Genomic DNA, 17415 nt, shown 5'->3' with positions numbered 1-17415 from the left:
CCACATCACCAAGAAGATTTAGCATTCACATTTTCACAAAAAGGAAAAAAAGAAAAATGAGTTATTGTGTTCATTCATATGCACAATAGTAAAATGTTTGGATATTTCAAATTGTGTGCCTAGGATAGTTAGGATTACACACATGTTAGCTTAGAATTCTTCTGAAGCAAGATGTCTTACCAAATATTTAGATGAGTGGTGTGTTTAAAGAATTTATTTCTGTCTTTCATTACTGTAGTAGACAATATTTCCCTTATTGCAATTAGGGTAAAATTCCCCATTCTTCATTGGTAATCAAACTTCTTCTGAATCAATAGAAGGTTGGTTTGAGAAGCCATAGTGGTCTATCGCCAGCTCATAAGTGACAAAGAGTGGACCCATTGCATCTAATTGTGTATACATCACTGTCACCTCCAAGTTTGTACGAACCCCGGGTTGAAAAAGTAAAGTTGGTAGCCCCAAGAGTTGCAGCATTCTTGCTACAATATTGGTGCCCATCAAAAGTTGTGTCTTTAAATGATGTCATTGTACTCCCAAGTTTGATTCAAGATGACAAAGCCTTTGATGTTTCCATTGAGCCTGATGATTTGCTCTTGCGTTAAGGAGGGAGTGTACTTTGTTTTCCAGAGGGTGCCCCAAGGGGAGTTTGGGTTAGTAATCCATCTCCATAGGTTTTTGGCTCCCAAGGCCTTTCCCATGAGGTCTATATCTATAAGACCAAGGCCACCATCTTTTCTGGGTTTGCAGACTTTTTTCCCAAGCTACTAGAGCCCATTTATGTTTGAAATCTGCTCCTCTCCATAAGAAGTTCCTCTAAAGGTTCCTGATTTTTTTAGAAATCAATTTTTGGGGGAGCCAAAGCCGAGTACATGTAAAGAGGGATGGCCTAAAGGACTGATTTAACCAGGATAAGATGACCAACTAGATTTAGAGATCTGAAGGTCCAATTGGACAATCTTTTCTCCAATTTGTTTATCAGGTTCTCCCAAGTGGTCCAGGTGAGAGGCTTATCTGTAAGGGGAACACCAAGGTAAGAGGAGGGGAGAGAGCTAATAGGAATGGCTAGGAGTCTGGTGAGGTTCCTACAAATTGTCAGTGGAGTATTAAAGAAAAAAAACTTGTATTTAAGGGGATTGATGGAGGTGCCAAAAGCAGTGGAGAATTCCATGAGGATGGACATGAAATATGAAGCCTCTTTGATGGAGGGGAGGCCCATGAGAAGAGTGTCATCAACAAATTGCTGGTGATTTGTAGGGGGGGAAGAAGCATGGGGAGGGAGACCAGAGAACTTATTATCATGTAGGGCAGTAGTGATAGAACGAATTAGCCCTTCTGCTATTATAACAAAGAGGAAGGGAGAGATTGGAACCCATTGTCTGATACCCCTTGTAGGATTGAAGGGTTGCGAAGGTGATCCATTTATGAGGATGGAGAAGAAAGCTCTTGACACCATAGCCGTGATCCACTTGATGCTTTCTTTGTGGAAGCCTAATGCATCCAAGATTTGTTTCATATAGTTCTAGCTTATTTTTTCAAAGGATTTTGACATATCTAGCTATATCATCATACTAGGAGTTTTTTGGGATTTGAGAGAATGAATAAGCTCATGAGAGAGGATGATGCTATCCATGATTTGTCTTCCTTCCACATAGCCAGACTAATGGTGGGAGATGAGGAGAGGGAGGATGACTTTGATTCGATTGGCTAGAAATTTGGAGATTATTTTGTATATGACATTGCAGAGATCTATGGGCCTAAATTTGTCTGGGGATTCTGCAGAGCTTCCTTTAGCTATCAGAGTCAGAAAGGTGGAGTTAAGGGCTTTAATGACAGACTTCTGAATTCTAGATTCTTCCACCAGAGTGTGGACCTCCAGCTTTATGACAGGCCAGCAAGATTTGTAGAAATCAATAGTGAACCCATCTGGCCCTGGACCTTTTCCATTGTGCATTCACATGACCACATCTTCCACTTCCTAGAGGGAGACTTTCTTGAGGAGCATTTTGTTATGGTCCTCCATGAGGATTTTGGGAATATTCTTAGTGATATTTTTTTATATCTTGATCATTCCTTGGCTCTTTGAGAAGAGAGCTGAAATAGTTGGTAAGCTCTGATTCCAACTCCTCTTGAGAGTGTATGAGATGACCCTCTTGATTCTTCAGAGCCAAAATTATGTTATTCCTTCTTTGATGTATCATTGTTTTATGGAAAAAGATCATATTCCTTTCGCCACATTTCATCCAATTTATTGTGGATTTTTGTTGCCATAAATTTTCTTCTTGAATGGCTCTTTCCTCCTAACTTTGTTGTAGTAGTTGTTCCTCTTGCTTACTAGTCTCCGTTATCCCTTCTTCAATTATGGTTTGTTGAAGAAGTTCCAATTTATGTTCCAAGTTTTTTTTGTCTGTAATGATATTGCCAAATGATTCTCTGTTCCATTTTTTGATTTCCTCTTTTATATGTTTTAACTTTTGTTGGAAGGTATACATTTTGTTTCTAGTTATGATAGGAGAGTGAGTCCACCACTGTTTCATTTTTTCAATGAAATCTGGGTGGTTCAACTCAAAGGCCTCAAATCTAAAAGGTTTTTTCTTCGGAGTCATGGAAATTTGAATCTAGAGAGAGATAGGCCAGTGATCAGAGCGTGATTTCCGAAGGGTTCTCGCCTCTATTTCCCAAGAGGTAAGATAGGTTTCCTTGGATAGGAGGAAATGGTCTAAATGGGGGGCTATTTGACGGTCTCCTTCTCTTCTGTTATTCCAGGTGAATAAGCCATTTCTAGTGGGAATGTCAATGAGGTTGAGGTTTTCAATGGTGGAAAGGAAGGCCTCAGAGTCCTTATCTAACATTCAAATTCCTCCTTTCTTTTCAGATAGATTAGTTATCATGTTGAAATCACCTACAATGATTTTGATGGGGTGGTGCAGAGGTTCAAGGAGATTGGATAAGATTTGGAGAATTTTGATACGGTCTATCAACTTGTGTGGAGCATAAACATTGGTTATACTAACAGTCTCGTTGGTGCATATGATTCTCGGGTTCATTATTAAGGAATGGTGAGTGGCCAGAGAATATATTAGGTTGAGTTTCAAATTTTCCAAAAAGTCATGATGCCTCCTACTGAGTCAGTAGTTGAATTAGCCAAGGAGATATAAGGCTTCAAGCACGAGTTGAGGAGGGGAAGATGAGTCGAGTCCAGTTTTTTCTTGAATGAGGAGGATGTCAGGATGATCAGACACTACTCTGCTTTTTAAGATACATTTTTTCCTAGGGTTGTTAAGTCCCCTTATATTTCAAGAGATGCAATTCATTAACATGGATATGGGTATAGAACTAGAGCCTTTACCCTTCCTTCATTGACTAGCTTGGCTCCCAGTTCTTAAAGGAGCTGACTGGTAGTATTTCATCCTCGCTTTCTGATTGATCCTTCGAGGTTGAGTCCTTCCACTGGGATGTTGGCTAATATGCCTTTTTAATCTGTATTTTCTTGTGCTAGTTGGTGGGCTTTGAGTTTTAATTCTTCCTGGAGAAGATAAGCTCCTTAGATTTTTTGCAACTGTTGTTCTAATATGGCATTTATTTCTTTTTTTCCCATTCCTCAGCAATTGATGCAAGGTCTACCCCTTGCGGATCTTCCTCTATTGTGTTTTCCTCTAGTGTATCCTCTATTTCTACTTGTTGCATTTATGTATCCTCTAGTGCCTACTCTTTACCTCTATTGGTATTGCTTGTATCCCTTTCATGGTCTTTGTCTACTAGGTGCATTTCTTTCTTTCCTACTTCATCTACTATCATTTCGTTAGGGTTCCTTTGCTCTTGGTTATTATTTAGTACTTTGAATTGATTCTGGCTTGCTTCTTTGTATAGGTTCTTCTTGGGGATAGCTTTCTTCTTATTCTTCTTGTTCCTAGATATTACTTTGATGAACCCTTCATTGTCTTTTTGTTTATTTACTTGCTCTTGCGTTTGAGGGGTTTTATTCATGGCAAAATCTCATAAAATATGCCCATGCTCATGATAGTTTCTACATCGAAAGGGAATTTTTCCATAGTCTATACTTTGCAACCAGACTTCATCCCTGAAGATTAATTTGATTGCTTCTGGAAGGGCACCAGAGACGTCTATATATACCCAAATTCAGGCATAGGAAACATAGCGACCCGTTCTGGTGCCTTATGACATTTTGATGTATTCCCCCAGCTGGTCTCCTATACCTTTTAAGGCTGAAAGAGCCCAATAATCAGTAGGTAAGGAGTAGAGGCATACCCAGACTGGAATCCTAGTGAAATCCTCTTTTCCGATGTGAAGCTCTCCCTCTAGAATCTCATGCATAAACCGACTGAGTTATAGAAATAGGGTCCTCCTTCAAAAAATTTGTCTCTGTCTTTTAGGAGATCAAAGATGACTGTGAAAAATCCTTTGGAGCCTAGCTGAAGTCTGATCTCCCCTTTGGGTGTCCATTTGCTCTAAATCCACCAGTTCAGGGCTCTTTCAATTGGCCATATTCCCATGAACTTGCATATAACAACGTGTTCCTGTATGTATTCTCTATATTCAGCAACCTTGGGGTCCCGGATTTCCAGTTCTGGGATTTTCTTGGCTTTGGGATTACAGTTATTCTTTGTCTTTTCCCCTGATCTTGCGGTTGCTCCTAAGATTGAGAAGGATTGACATTGGCATGGAAGGGCGTATCTACTCTCTTGCCCTTGTCTTTCCATGATTCCTTGGTTGATCTTTTCACTGTGTCTTTATTTCTTTTTGGCAGCTCGTTTTACTATGGATTTGTAGCTTCTTCTTTGTCAAAGCTTCCTCCTGGGGGCATACAGAAGGCATATCTAGAGGCAAACTTTGTGAAGAATGAAGCATGGTTTGGTAGCATCTATAAAGCATATCCTTGAAGGAGCGAGTGCCAAGATGCAGAAGCAGATCCACCATGGAGGGCAGGGCCCCAAAGGCTAGCACCAGAGGCACTAGGGGAGAACGTGAGGCTCGCACATACCCTAGCGTGTAGATACAAACCCTAGCACGCAGCTCAACTCTTTGCAGCCACCAAATAAACTATTTTTCCTCCTTTTAATATCGATTTATAGGTGAGTATGATAATGGTGATGATTTTATGCATGCTCTAGACAATATTGATAGGCTCAGGATCATAAATAAGAATCAATAAAATGGAATCATTATGTATAGAGAAAATAACCTAGTTGAAGAAATAAGTCAGCTAAAAATATGTCTAGAAGGGGCTAAATTAGAAGGATAATTTGCAAGGAAACATGTACAAGAAAAGGGAAAAACACTATGAATATTTAGAACTTGAAATTATGGGATTAAGAAAGGAGCTTGAGAAAAAAGGCAGAACTAAATCTAAATCTCATATTTGTAAAAGGATTTGAAACCTTAGAGGAAATCATTAAAGTTCATCACTCTCCATTAATTAAAATAGAACTTGGATATATTTTTTAGCGGCTACAACCACCCTCCAAAACTTTTCCTTCGCTTTGTTTTGGAGCCTCCCTCCTCAAAATCTTTGCTAAATTTTCTTATTTTCTGACCACAAGTTGATCCCATGACTTGTTTCACATTTTCTTCTTGCGGTGTCTTGGAAAATTGTGCAATCCTACAGGGCAACCAACCTTGCTATCAAGAATTGTGTAGAACAACCCGACAGTCAGCCCTACTCTCCATAAATCTATAGATCAGTTCGGGAGATAGCCTTCCTCAGTTAAATTGCACAGAACATACAGACACTGGGCTTCATCTTAGGAATTGCGCAGACCCAACTCGAAACTTATCTTCAACTAGGAAATTACACAGAGCCTGAGAGGCAGCCATAGCCACTTACTCGTGCTGGTTTGAGAAGGTCTCCATTGACTTCTTGCTGGCTGGTCTTGTCCTTATCGACGATGACATATTGCTCTGAGGACAAGCCTAGAGCCGCACCCTGGCCCTATTTTCATTATTGATAGGTCACCTTGTGCTCAACATCGATCAATATCATGGGTCTTTGACTGAGTGGTTTCCCTTGTGTTCGACATCAGCTTTCATTATCACACATTGGGATTCATGCAATGCCTTGGTTTCCATTTGACCCTATTGGTGGATTCCTCACCTCTGTGTCAACTTTCATTATTGGTTGGTTCATAGGGTTTCTATCGTGCGCTAGCTACATCTTGTGTACGCCGAAAACGTGCTTTGGTCAGGTTACTACATCTTTTTTCGTCTGATTCCTTCCACATTATTGGCCTACAGGTTACACTCGTGCTAGATTGATGAACGATTCCTTAATGCCTTCCTTCTAGCAGATCTTTCCCTATCGACTATGACTCATTGCTCTGGGGCAAAGGTCTAGAGTCCATTTGGCAGTACCTTGGGGTTTGCAGTCATCAGTGGCAGATCCTTTGCTATCGACAATGGGAAACCATCAATTTCTCCTGATTGATAGATTCTTACAGGTGTTCGACTTCAGCGCATCTATTCACACTTGTTAGATTTTACTGGGTACCTTGACTCTCATTATCATTATCAGTGAGTAGTCTCGCATTTGTTAACGGTATACATCAATGACCGGTAATCAAACGATTTCTCACATGGTCGACTTCAGATGATTTATTCCCATTGTGTAGAAATTTACCACAGCGGTCAGTGAAGACCACGGGTTGTATCAGCATTCTTTGGTTCACTTGTCAGTTGCTCCTATTGCTATTAGTTGATGCCATTCCACATTATATGTTGCAATCCTTCACAGCGACATCCTATATGCTGGCATCCGAGTTGTGATGTAGTATCATCTTATTCCATCATGTTCATTTGGTACTATTGGGATCAGTTTTTGACATCAGTGATCAACTTCATCTTTCAGATTCATTGATCATCTTCTTATATGTGATATTCAGACATGTACTTGTTCGATCATGATCAGATGATCCGTTATGTACTTTCAGTTCCTTATACTTGTATACATAGTGGATCCACTTGTACTTGATATGCAGACATGCTTTACTTTCTCTGAGCATGGGTATGCCCGCCTCAGACAGTTGTTCCTTTCTGATCTTCTTTTGTTGGCTTGGCAGACTGAAATCTGGTGAAGTCCTTCTCAGTTTTTCGACAAGTTTCCTTTTGATATACTTAATACATTTCGGCCATCATGTTCCCCTTTTGACCTCATATATTAGGGGGCATCTATTATAGCTCCAAATATCACTCTTGGTATTCGTGATACTTGATTTATGGCCTAGGGCAACCCCTCCTTCCAGACTTGGTCCAAATATTTTTAAAAACAGTGTTTTACTCCCTGTACGCTACTTTTCCTTGTGTTAAAAGCGTGTACACGCGGGTTAGTCTATACCCAACCAGCGTATATGTGTTAAAACACTTACAAAAAATAAATTTCCTTAACTATGGGCGGAGATCACGGGTTTTACCTGTTGATTACCTATTAGTGCCCATGGCCCAACTATTCCCGACTATTTCCCAACTAAAAAACTAATTTGGGAGAAGTATAAAAAGACTTCAATGGGAAGGCCTTAAGGAGGAGAAAAAAATAGAGAATTACTCTGCTGATATTATCCCCTGATCAAGTCTAACGATACCTATGCTTCAAGCACTTCCCCAAGTTCAGGAAACCCTTGTTTCCTTGAGAGTTGATATCCTTTCACTTGTTGGAGATATCCTTGTATTGGTTATGGAAGGAGCCTTTTGAAGACTGGGACTAGACGAACCTGGAGGATGGTTCCGCTTGGAGCCGGAAGAGGAAGACTCAGGTGAACTCTTTCTATGTTTTATTATAGTTATCTGCAATAAAAAGAAACACTGTCTTGTTCCTGATATCAACTTTGTTCATGCATCTGATGTTATTGTTATGGTTTATATATGAATGACTATTTCAATGTATAACTAACCATATACTTATATGTTATAAAGTTGATTTCACTATAATGCTTTATCTATATGCTGTTGTACGTCTTTGAATTAGTTGTTTTGCAGGTTCAAATATCGTGAGTAGTTGCAGAGGGTTTAGACCCTGGCTAGAACTACCCGAACGAAGGACCCTCGGGTATGAACATCCTCGCATAGTTTGCTCGTTTAAGCATTTTTCTTGAGTTATATGCTTGTTCCTTACTGTAGATTACTCTTGCTCTGCTAGGGTTCTAACCCAAAGCCCTAGGGGACTTTATCCCTTAACATAATTGGCGAATCCACTGGGGACAACAATATTGTTGTTCCTAGTTTGGGTTATTTAGTGCCAATTAGGGCTCAGCTATCAGTTTTCTTGCTGTGATTGTACTGTCTGCTCCTGTAAGAAATCAGGCTTCAAGTCTGATCTGTTTCATCGGGGCTCATTTTTTGTTTTTTCTTGTAAACATTTATATACGCACCTTTTTCGAGTTACATAAGCGTATACATGCTAGTTTCTCTGAACTGAAAATGGGTATATGCGGGTTTCTTTTGGCTGAAGCCTGTGTACACGCTGCTATGTAGAGACATAGTCACGTATACATTTGTTTTGCATGATGTTTTCAAGTCTTTTTATCTAGAAAGATTTGTTTCTTGGCCTGTGTTCTTCCTGAGTGGTCAGTTTCTGTTTTCAGATTTTAGTTTTTCAGTGAGCTTACTGTTTCGATTTCTCTCCTACTTTGAAGAGTTTTTGGTCTCAGTTTGCTTTACAGTGAGTTTTATCATTTGTGTTTGAACAGAAGATTGCCTGCAATCTTTTGTCAAACTTCATTTTTATGGTTTGCTTGCTTGTCTTCCCATCAATTTTGTGGCCATTCACTTCTTGCTTTTCGAAATTTTTTGTTGACAAGTTTGAAAGTGTGTCTTTCCTGATTTCTTAATCAATGTCTCAAACCTCTTTTTGCTGCTTTTGGATCGTTTAGTGCATCTTGAAACGCCTATTTTGTTAAGTTTTCATTCATGTTGAATTGACAACTTGCAAAGTTTCCTTGTTGTTTGCTTTTAGTCTTTGAGTCTTTGGTAGAATTTTGAGTACTTTTGAAAAGTTGCTTTTATTTCTTTTTTGAAAAAGAAAAAGTCCTTCAAAAACATTGTTTTTTTTTTCTTCGCCGAATTTGAGTTTGGTTTCTTTTGGTTTTTGAGAGTGATTTGGGATCTTTGTGATTAGTCCTTCTTTTTTTGGGAAAGATTTTGTGTTAAAAATTCTTATTCCTTTCAAAACATTTAAGTTGGTCTATAAACAAATTGCTTTCACTTTATTTTTTAGAGTAATCTAGAATTTTTGCATTATCATGTACACCTTGCATTAGAGTAGTTTTGCATCATTAGAGCATCAATAGTCTTTTAGTTTTTGTGAGTGTGAAGTCTATTACAAGAAAAGAAAAGGAAAAAAGTTTTTTGCTTTAATAAAAGTTTCTTAGAACCCAAGTAGAAGTTGTTTTTCATCGAAGAACAAGCAAGTGCCTTTCATATAAGTTAGCTTTTCATTAATTTATTTTGCGTCAACGAACACCATCAGTTTCACTTCCGTATTGTCCTTTTGACTTAAAAATAACAACCACTTAAAATCAAGCGCTAATAAAATAAAATAGAACTTTTTATATTGCCAATAAGTACACCAACAAGTTTTAGGCTATTTAGGGCCTTGGATTAGGCGAGAGGAGAGTAAACTCTCCAAGGCCACTTTAAATTGTCAAACGTAGAAGTCTGAATAAAGAGTGAAAATCCAATAGCGTTAGGGAGACCGGGAAAGCTCCATGACTGGGAGTTAAGCACGAGGGTTTTTGAAGATAAGGACGAGAGATACCCCCTCTCTTACTTGTCATATCTTACCTCACGACTGTTCCGCCCGGCTTCTAATACGAGTTGGTATCTCTAGTTGCCTATCCTAGGGATCTACATAGGTGGCTACGGAGGGGAATCCCATGGCACCTGAGGTTGACGTTGCATCACTTTCAGCGGTACTTCTGGAGGGAACCCTTGCGAGGCTTGGGGTCTTGCACCAGCAAAGGTTGTTGTTTGGAGGTCAGCATAACTACCGCTGATACCTTCGCTAGTAGACCTGGGGCGTAATTACCCTAGTCTATTTTCAGAAGGCCCTTATTATTCAATTTCTTGTATTTTGGTGTCTGGTCCTAATCACCTGGAGGAGAAATACTTGGAAGTTGTTTGACTGTTGAATTCTTTTAGGGACATTCTAAGTGTGTTTTTTGTGCTCCTAGTCAGCCTAGCTTTCAATTTTCTTGAGTCTTTAAGTAGATCTTATTTAAAAAAATTCAAAGTGGCTGACCGATCACTTAGACGGTCCCGTAGACTTCGTGGGCTTTCACCTGCAAGTCCAGAGCCTTCTCCTAGAAGCCGCAGGAGTGATACTGCCAGTGGGTTTCACCCAATGTCAGCCGATGCATTGGAGATTGATCCTCCGCTTGGGGGCATTAGTGTACAAGATAGGCCTAGTACTACCACAAAGCTAGAGAGGAACACCCCAGTTCTTTCTCGAGTCCTCTTCCAGTCGGAGGATAATATTGAGGTAGAAGAAATCTGAGAGTCGTTTGCGGCTCTGAATTCTCCTCTGCCTTCTGATCATTCGGACGTATTGTTATACGTTGGGACTCCGACACATAGACCTTCAAGTCCAGGTCCACACACGCACATCCAGTCGATGACCACTGCTGGAAGCATGGAATCCACCATGAGTGCTACAAGTATGCAGACTCCTATATCAGTACAAGGGAGATGAACTATTTCCATCCCTTCTACATCTTTATTTGGTTCTACTGCCAGCACATCCTTGTTTGGGTCTACTTCCATTCCGTCAATGAGTGGAAGTTCCCAAGCGCATGCATCTAGTTTTGGATTCTTCCCTTTTGGAATGCACTCTCAGGGTATTCCTTCAGCTCTGTTTAATGTACCATTAACTGCCTCCACATCCATAATGAGTGGATCGGCTTCTTTTCAAGGTTTTCCTTTTGGAAGTGGTCATATACCACATTCCAATCCGACGGTAGGATCTATTCCTTTTTCTTTCACGAGTCAAGGCAACAATCCATTTCAGGGTTGGACTAATCCTGCGGTTAGTGGCACATGAGCTGGGAATCTATTTTACAGCCAATAAGGGAATATGTCGTACTCCTCGGTCAATTCATTTCGAAGTTTTCCACCATTGGCTAATGCTTGGAGCCCTTACCAAGGGTTTTCCACTCCTTATAATAATTCGTAAGGGGGGAACTTTTCTGGTTACGGAGGTTTTTCAGCTGGAGTTGGTCAAACTACAAGTTTTTCTAGACCACAAGGGTCATCTTTTGGTTCAACAGGTTCTACCAGTTACTTCGGGCAACCTGGTGCCTTTCAAAATCCAGGTCATTCTTTTCAGACTTTCGGGAACCCCACCTAATCTAAGTGGAATCCCCAAGGTCCTCCGAGACTTCCTTTTCTGGCAATGCTCAATCTTCCAGACTTGACTAAGTTGGCGAACGATCCGATCAGATACAATCCGACTTGGCCTCCAGTCCCAACCAAACTTCCATCAGATATTCCAAAATTCGAAGGGAAGAGTGGTGAAGACCCGGGTGACCATGTAACCACGTTCCATTTATGGTGCTCATCAAACTCCCTAATCGATGATTCGATTACGTTGAGACTATTCCAATGCACTTTAACTGGGAATGTGGCTAAGTGGTATATAGAGTTGCCAGGGGGAACCTTTACATCTTTCACCGATTTGGCTAACATTTTCTTAAACCATTTTCAGTTGCCTGTCCATTACGAAGCCGGAACTGAACTTCTGGCCAATTTTCATCAGGACACAACTACTCACATTTTAGATCATATCCACGAATGGAGACGGAGAAAGAGGCTCATTAAAGCCGAAATTCCACCTGAATTCCATCTCGAATGGTTTTTAAAATCATTACAACCCGAGATCTCTAAGGATGTTTCTATGTTCAGAGTTTATTCCGAAGAGCAGGCTATCTTTTGTGCCCAGTAGTTAGAACTGATATATTCTCAGTCTAGGACCCTTCAGAAAATTTTTCCTGATGCTCCTAGATCTGTAGTTGATATAGCCAAACCGAAGCTATGATCGCATGCTAATGTTATTGTTGGATTGATTGATGCAAATGTGGTGAACCTTCTGAGCCAATTGCAGCAGTTGTCTATAAAAACTACTTCTTCCAATCAGGCTGCACCGTCTACTACTCCACCTTCTCAACCTTCTTCTGTAAACATCGTTCATGCTTCTAACCCGAAAGGAAATCAAAATTCCGATGGGAAGAAGAAGGCAAGAGGTAAAAAGAAGAATTAAGATGGGAAGGGTAATGCGAATAAGCCCGGCAATAATGCTAGTAAGGTTGGAAAGGAGTCTAAGAAGAAAGTTAAGTTTCCATGCAAGCTATGCAGTGGAGACCATTTGACTCATCTCTGCCCAAAAATTCAAGATGCTCAGCGCTTGTTAGTTCAGCAAGGATCTTCTAGCTCCCAATCTGTCTTAACGAACCCTTTCCCCCAAGGGCAGCAGTTGCTTTCTGGCGCGAATTCAAGCCCTGGTCTGCAGGGGGCAACCAGGAGGGGGATAATTCCTCAAATGTTTTCAAGATGGGTTCTCACATCAATGTGGCTACACAGTCATGTGATTATGGTGAAGCGGAAACATCGAAGGATAAATCTGTTCCCAGAACTATGGACCCACTTCATATTGAGCGACCCTTTGTCGAGTCTATACCTCGGATACCGATTTCCACCAAGCACGCTACTATCAACCCTAATGTTAGGGCAACCCAGAACTACTCCATTGTAGAAGATCTGGCTTAGAGTCCTTGCGCAATGTCTGCTTTAGAGGTACTCCAGTCATGTCCAGCTCAAGGAAGTACTTTACTTTCGGCAATGGGTGCAGTAGATACAAATAATTCTTTAGCTCTCTCTTTTGATATGCATAATGTCAAAAAGAGACTTCCTCATCATATGGCTTTCTAGATGAAGTCTACTTACCAGAAAACCAATATTTTTCGGACGGTTATAGATGAGGGAGTTTCCATGTGTGTCATGTCTATGTCATGTTGGAAGGCCATTGGATCACCTTCGGCTGTTCCTTCACCCACACTCTTGACAGCATTTGACGGACATTCTCATAGGCCACACAGGATTATCCCAACCTTTCCTATATGTGTTGGAGGAAAGGTCGTTAATATGGAAGTAGAAATAGTTGATGTCAACCTCGATTACAATCTCCTCTTAGGACGGAATTGGATTTATGAAACAAAGGTCGTAGTTTCGACTCTTTTTCACGTCCTTTTTTTCCTCACGAGGGGAGAATTGTTACAGTTGATCAATTGGATTATTCTCTAGGTGATCCTCGGGAAGCTTCGGATTCTACCCTTCTGATGGTGGATAACCCCCGTCAACCTATCGAGAATCTAGGAGTTGAGATGTACTCTTCCTTGATGGGTGTATTTGATCTTCCCCCTCCTACAGCTAGAATCGATACAATTTCATCCTCCAAGGAGCCTTTATCGAAAGAGTTTGTTTGAACTCACTATTTTTCAGATCCTGGGACCTTACCTTCATCTGCAACCATATCAGATGAAGGGAAGGTGGGTGGAATAGAATCTCCTATGTCTGCAGTAGAGATTAGATATGAATTTATCAATAACTCTACAGATGACCTTCCTACTCCTTCGGAAAAGGAGTTAAATCGTGATGTGGCCCCTACTTGGACCCTTGATTCCACTTCTGCTTTGGATTGCTTAGATATAGTTTTTCCATCTGACGAAGCAATATTCGAAGCAATGATGGCTATAGATCAACCATTGAAAGATTTACATCATCGTTCATATTTCCGTCCTCCTTTGCATGAAGTCGAGTCTAGGTCCTCCAGTTAGCCTACTAGTGATGTTTGTACGGTTCCTTTGGCTCCAACACAGTTTTCTGCCAAAGGTAATATATTGATTGGCTCAATGATTGTACCTATAAACATCTCTAGGAGAAAGTTTGCGGAGCCCCAAAACGGGCTTTACCTCAAGAAGTACTTTTCTTAGGTTTTGGCCAAACGATGGCTTCTTTGTATATTTTGTATTTTTGTACATATCTTATTGGGAGTTTTTGTGATATCAACACTTTTTTGATCTGCTTTGGTAGGTGTTGATGGATGACTTGGTCTATTTCGGATTCACCAATGATGCTAGTTGGCACACTCGGAACCTCGCTTCCGCAACTTGGGTGATTTATTATCCAACTGGTCAGTTGATGGTATCAAGGGAAGTATGTATTGGTCCTGTGTCAAATAATATGGCCGAGTATAGTTGCGTCATTAATTTACTATCCGAAGCTATTTCTTATGGAATCGATTCGTTGGTAGTCTATCTTGATTCATAACTGGTACTGTCACAATTAAATAACATTTGTCGGGTTCAGGATCCTTATTTATATCGCCAATATTTGAGAGTGAGGGTGTTGCAAAGATCATTTGTTTATATTACTTATTTGCACATTCCACGATCTGATAATTCATTAGTAGATTCTATCGCTAATCAAGCTTTAGCTTGGCACATCATTGATTCATTAAGATAAAATTAAACATCAAAAAGTCGAAACTATATATATATATATATATATATATATATATATATATATATATATATATATATATATATATATATATATATATATATATATATATATATATCATAAAATTGCCTGTGTGTACTTAAAGTGTTTCAAAAATAATATACAAAAGCGGGACTAAAATGCCCATAATCATGTCCAGTACATCTAATGAGCGGCTAAGTAGGTGACCACTACTTTGGCCACACGCCGAGAAAGGCTAACCCAGTCGTGTGGCACTCCTACCACGCAGTGCTACATATCCTCTGGTAGATCTTCTACGGCCTCCATCGGTACCCAGTGGGTCAACCTCACCAAGTTTCGCTGGACTACGTATAAGACTCTCTCAGTCTCTACAGTCGCCTCTTCTGCGACGCTTGTGCCGCATAAATACTTCTGGTTGTACCGAACCCACATCTGGAACATAATCATTATATCAGTCATTTAATCCCATCAAAAATATCTTGAAGTTCATTTTCATATTTGAAAAACATAAAAATCATAAAAATTGATAAAATTTTAAGAATGGTTACGTCTCTCTCCCCATGTTGCATCTGGTGGTAGCGCCAGATCCGGATCTCCCCTGAAATCCATGCTAGCATATGGATAGTCGTCCACAGTGATGATTTGCTGCTCCCACTAGGAGAAGAAATCATCATCAAAAGCAGTCCTCAGTACGTCTCCACCTCCAAGACATTTCATCAGGTCGGCCCACCTACCCATCCAAGGATCTCGGGGACTACTGATAGGAACTGATACTCTGGGACATAACCCTAGAACCTTCTAAAATAAGAAGGAGCATAAAATGGTCCCATATCTAAAGTTCTTGGTCTGTCCTTTTTGAATGGAGGATAGTTGACTCTTCATATTGGTTAGAAGAGGTGTACACCAGTCAAACACAATAGTGAGACAATCGATGGCCAAGCTTATGGATAGTCATGATGCTTGGTGCAATGAGGCTGATCCATTTATCCTGGCTATGGTGAACAGTATGAGCCTTAGGGACAAACTCTCTACATTTTTTATTGGAATTTGGCTTCCAATCTTCTCTGGATGCCCCAGACAGTATATGTGTACGTAGTCTTCCACTGAAAGACTACCTCGTGACCGGCCTGTCGAATGTACAACTTCTCCTCTCCAAGAGAGACCAATGATAAAGTAAATATCTTCTACCTCTATCCTCAAAGGCATTTGATCAATCATAAAAGCATCATCTTTGATACTCCAATAGTGGATTAACATTTCAAGCAAGCGGGTGTTTGCCTTCATATTTGGCATTTTGAAAAATTTTAATAAACCGCATCCCCTCAATGCATCTAAGGCCTATTGATCATTCATAACCTCATCATCAACAGTAGCATGCTCCCTTTCCCTCCAAGTGATTGTCATCCTGAAAGAAAATCAAGTTTAACTGTTAGTTTTTTATGTTTTAATTTCAAACTGTGTATATGCGGGTCCATTTCATACATAGTCGCGTGTAGGACCTGCGTATACATGGGTTTCTCATAACCAACCCGCATATACACTGCGTTGAAATTTTTAACATAATTTCCAATGGTAAAACCTCAATTAAAATTTCTAAAAACAATCACAAATTGATGCAAGCTAGATTTGGGGGTTACCTGATGATTTTGAGCCAATTTGAACGGTCGAATTCTTTGGGGGGCAAGTTTGCTTCTTTTTCTCCACATCTTTTGCTCTCAACACAAATGGTAACAATGGTGAGTCAAAAAGTCATTTTATAAGCTTTGAAAATGTCAAATTTTTTCAAAACTTGATTTTTTCCGTCTCATGAATCTTTTAACTTGTGAGCTTGGATTGTCAGGAATAGGTTGTTTTTCTAGAACTTTTTGGACAGTTCTTCGGAGATTTCACGTTGGTCCCATGACTGCTGACCCGTCATCGCATGTATCATTTACTCATTGGCACATAGGTTAGGGAAGCCATTTTTCTTTGCATTTTGCATACTAGCCTCCATTTGTCGATACACTTGCCATAGGGTTGATCCCATCGTGTTATGGTTCATAAACCATCTTCACATGCCGAATTTTTAAATCATGACAGATGGTAGAGTCATCCTTTTCATGGGCATCGTAGTTAACACCTCACTGACATTGTTTACCCATGCTGCTTCATTGAGTAGGCTCGAGAGTCCTCTCTAGTCCCACCATGACTTATGCGTTGAAGACTCATTCCTCTTTGCTTCTTCACTTCGTTATGGCCTTATACCCTAGAGGCTCCTTGTGTTGAGTTGTACTATTGCATTGCATTTTGACCATTTGCACCTTTTGGCCTTCAGACGGCTTCACTTGGACTCATGTTTAAGCCACTTTTTGACATGACGTCTGCAAAATCAAACTTGCAATCCCTTAGCTTCTGCAACTTGACACACCCTAAGACCCGTGGAAGGAACATGCCTTTGAGTGTCCTTAACCAGTTTCACCTCCCTACATTGAGCATAGGATTTTTCTTGTTAGTGTCAGTCATTGCATCCTTCCTCCAGTGATCAAACATTCTCTTACAAAGTGATGTTAAGGTGTCAAGGTCAAATTTTGTCATTTCAGTGAGTCTTCAAGTAAAATTTGGTCACTAGGTATTAGGTCTAGGGTTTGCTTTTACCCCTTTCAAAGTTATCCAAACGTCAGTCCATGTCACCATTCAGCTGAGTGTACCATCATTCAAAGGATTTTCATCATCATGTCAAGTTCCAATGGGTCATTTTACACCTTGTTCATGCTTCAGTTGTGCCTAGATAAGGTTCATTTCCCTCTCCTAGGGTTTTGAAGGCAATTTCCCTTGGATGGTCAAATCATCAACAAAACTTGTATCCTGATGTTCATACACCTTCCCCTATCCTTAATGTAC

Source organism: Pinus tabuliformis, chromosome 7 (genome assembly GCF_031772625.1).
Source record: "Pinus tabuliformis cultivar Carrire ecotype Pingquan chromosome 7, CPIR1, whole genome shotgun sequence".
NCBI classification, from domain to species: domain Eukaryota; kingdom Viridiplantae; phylum Streptophyta; class Pinopsida; order Pinales; family Pinaceae; genus Pinus; species Pinus tabuliformis.
This window is presented reverse-complemented; position numbering follows the sequence as displayed.